Raw genomic sequence first — 4,129 nt, 5'->3', positions numbered from 1 at the left:
GCAGCACTTTGCACTTGTCTTTGTTGAACTGAATCCTATTTCGTTCTGCCCATTTTTCCAATCTGTCCAGATCCACCTGGATCCATTCCCTACCCTCTGGTGTATTAACTTCACCCCATAATTTGGTATCGTCTGCAAACTTGGACACGGTCCTCTCCACGCCCTCATACAAGTCACCGATGAAGACATTGAACAGCACCGGTCCAAGGACCAAGCTTTGTGGGACCCCACTGCCCACATCTTTCCAGGTGAATACCGACCCGTCCCCCACCACTCTCTGGGTGCAACCCCTAAGCCAATTTGCCACCCACTGCACCATGTCATCATCTACATCACAGCCGCCCAGTTTATTTAGGAGAACAGAATGAGATACCATATCGAAGGCCTTCTTAAAGTCTAGGTAGATGACATCTACCTCGACTCCTGTGTCTAAGTATTTTGTGACCTATGTTTCAGACCATCCCTCTCCAGAAGTGCTAGCTTTCATTTTCCACTGGAAGATCACATTTACTTATTCCCTGCCTACATCTCTTACCTCACCAGACCTTATGTTTCTGTCCACAGCTTTGTCAAGATGTTGAAATGTCTGTGGATTACACTAATAGGATTTCCCCCCTTTCTTCTCAATCCTTTAGGATGACATTAACTGAACTTAAACTAAACTTCACCCCTTCTGCAGCTAACATCCCACAACTGAATTCAGTAGATTAGCTCTTACCACTCCTCTCTATACACCTCCTGCAAATGGTTTGCAAAGAAGGTGACTTAAGAATAGATCTAATCCTTGCATTTACTCTAATCCATGTATTTACTCCCAGCCCGTACGAGGGCTGTTGAGCTGATTTCACTGGGCAGGTAGAGTTAAAGTGGTGCAACTTTTGTGAGAGACAGGGTGCATCTACACATGCGCATTTACTGCACAGTAACCAAAATTATTGTGCGGTATGGGCACGCGTCTATATGTGCACCCCCGTAACATCCAGTAAATATGGCAACTTAGGCAGACTTGAGCATAAATTTGATATCTGCATCATGCAGGTATCAAATTTATGCCCAATTAGTTACTGCGCAGTAACACTGTGTGTGTGGACTGGCTGGGAACTAACTTTAGTCCTGAGTCAGTCCACATACAGCGTTAATGCACTTTAATGCCTGCACATGTAGACGCCTGCCTATTCCCACTTATTGCGTAGTAAATGTAAGCCGGCATAAACGCATGTGTAGACACACCCACAGGTAGGCAGATGGATTTGCAACCCTTCTGCCAGGCACTGGATGGCAGTAACAAGAGCCAGGTTTAAAATGTAAGGTTTTACATACATTTTTCTATCGTGGTTTAAGCTCCCACGCAGAAACCTGGGGGGGGGGGTAAAAAAATGACCTGGCTTTTCCAAAGTGAACCAACTTCCCCGCTCACAAATCATAGTAAAATACAGTGGGGTTTGTAAAGCAGAAAAAGGGACAAACACACAATCTCAAAAAAAACCTTAGCCATGAAGTAGTGACTGAACCCAAAACTATCAGTGATCTATCACAACCACCACCTGCACACCTCTGCATAGCTTTTGCTCAACTCCCTCCTGGATCATCTGCAAACCTTCTCTTTTCCAGACCAAATAGCTCTACTTCTTGTAAGTCTGGCTTCACAATTTTAGGATAGCCGGTGGGTTTGGGGCTATCCTCCACCTTACACTCACCCACAAACAGTAAAAAAAAAAAAAAAAAAGCCAGAGGTAGCCCCCAAGTCACTAAACATTCACACTAATGAGGTTTTGCAAAGAAGGAATACCCAGTTACCAAGACAGAACATATATAACATAAACAGGGCCACCGATGGACGGGTGGAAGGAAGGGAAGAAGGCAAAGTGAATGGGGAACTGTTATTCACCCATTCTCAGAAGACTAAAACAAGGGCACACCCAAGGAAATTAGTAGGGCAGAGGTTTCAAACTAACCAGAGAAAGTACCTCTCTTGACACAGCATGGAATTACCTTGTGGAACTCATCACCACGGGAGGTTGTAGAGGCTGAGTATAACCCGGTTCAAAAAGGGACCGGGCAAATTCATGGATGATAATTGTTAAACAGAGCAGTCACGGGTGTCTCACTAACTAGCGAAGGTGGATACTGGGAGGGGTGGTTGACCCTCTCTAGATATACCCTGTGCATATATTATCCCTCTAAAATATCTATGCCTGCAACAGTTGGAGACAGGCCTATTTATTATGCCCAGCCATTGGAGACAGGATAGTAGGCTACATGGACCGTAGGTCTGACCCAGTTTGGTGCTTCTTATGTTCTTAAGAAAGGAGCATCTAGAGCCGTGGAAATAGTCGCAGGGATTTTGTGAATATAACAAGCACTACATCTGACCTGTCTATAGCGGATGGTTCAGGAAGTCTTATCTGAATCCTCTCTTTATGACACTACCGTCCCTTTACCTTCCTCTAGTCATGTGAACAAGACACTAAGGGGATACGAACAGAAATGTTATTAACAAAGAAGTAGCATGTGGGTTTAGTGGAAGGAAGAACAGGCCCTCACCTGGAGTCCCACATCTAGTTTTGCACCCCCCTACCCTGACACACACACACTTCAAGAAGGATGTGGACAAATTGGACAGAGCTCAGCAGAAAGGGACAAAAAATGATGAAAGGCTTGGAAAGCAAGACATGAGAAAAGGCTGAAAGAACTAGGATGATTTAGTCTAGAGAAAAGACTAAGGAGGGATCTGATAACAGGCTTCAAAAACCTGAAGGGTGGTTATGATGATGGTGATGATAGCCTCTTCTCTATGGCCATAGGGGGCAAGGCAAAGATTAGTGGTGTTAAACTGCACCGAGGGAAGTTTAGAGAGGGGATTAGGAAGCACTTCCCATTGTTAGGGTGGTTCAGCATTGGAACAAGCTGCAAGATCTCCATCCTTGCAATTGTTTGAGAGCAGGTTAGACACATTTCTAAGATGGTTTATACAGGGACAAGCCTGCCTTGAGCAGGGGGTTGCACTGGATGTGACCTCCTGAGGGCCCTGCTAGCCTGGCTTTTCGGGTGTTATTTTGCAAAGTCACATAGGTCGACGGGGAGTTCAAGCATCATCTGGTTCAACCCCTTTGCACAAATGCAGGCTGTGCTACTCCTAAATCCTCCCTGTCCAATGTTGATCCATCCTCTTCTTGGAAACCTTTGGTGAAGGAGATTGCAGTGCTGCCCTGAGCAGTCTGTTCATTGGACAGCAAGGAAGTTTTCTCCCAAGATACAATTTAAATCCCACTCTCTTTAGCACTGGTGAGGCCTTTCTCAGGTATCGTGCCCAGTTTTGGGTCCCACACTTCAAGAAGGATGTGGACAGTTTGGAAAGAGTCCAGCATGGAGCAACATCAATGATTCGGAGCCTAGGAGGCAAAACTTATAAAGAAAGGCTGAAAGAATGAGGGTTGTTTAGTTGGAGAAGAAAGAGTGAGGTGGGATTTGATAACAGCCTTCGAATACCTGAAGGGTGATGACGGAGGGGTTCGAGATGGGTTTTTCTCTGTGGCTTCAGGGGACAGGGCTAAGAGCAATGGCCTCCAGCTGCAGCCGGGGAAATTTAGGTTGGAGATGAGGACGAAGTTTCTGATGAGGAGGGTTGGTCAAGCATTGGAAGAGGCTGCCTGGAGAAACTGGGGAATGTCCATCCTGGAAGTTTTCAAGAGCAAGTCAGAGAGACATTTGGCTGGGAGGGTTTAATTAGGGATGATCCTACTCTGAGCAGGGGCTGGGCTAGATGTGACCTCGTGAGATCCCGTCCTACCCAACTTCCCGACGATCCTAAATCTGCTGGGATGCAGATATCCACCAAAGACGGAGAGGCCGAGCAATGAATACAAGTTAGGTCTCCACATTGTACCTTGTTGTTTGAGTGATGACCATGCAGCTTCTTTAATTTAGCTGGGACATTGGGGTTAATTAATTAATATCTCTGCTCTTGGACAGGTGGGGAGGAAACAGCCTGGTAATGGGACCCAGTTTTTCCATCGAAAGCCCACCCACCCCCCAGCCTCATCGCCTTGTGAGACGTTGCTGCGGTGAGTCTGGGCGTGTGAATTCACACCAGCAGGGAGCGCTGTGCTTCTGTCATCAGGCATCGCTG

The sequence above is a fragment of the Alligator sinensis genome, unplaced genomic scaffold (genome assembly GCF_000455745.1).
Source record: "Alligator sinensis unplaced genomic scaffold, ASM45574v1 scaffold12_2, whole genome shotgun sequence".
Classification (NCBI taxonomy): domain Eukaryota; kingdom Metazoa; phylum Chordata; order Crocodylia; family Alligatoridae; genus Alligator; species Alligator sinensis.
The sequence above is the reverse complement of the archived record's forward strand: the minus strand, read 5'-3'. Positions refer to the sequence as shown.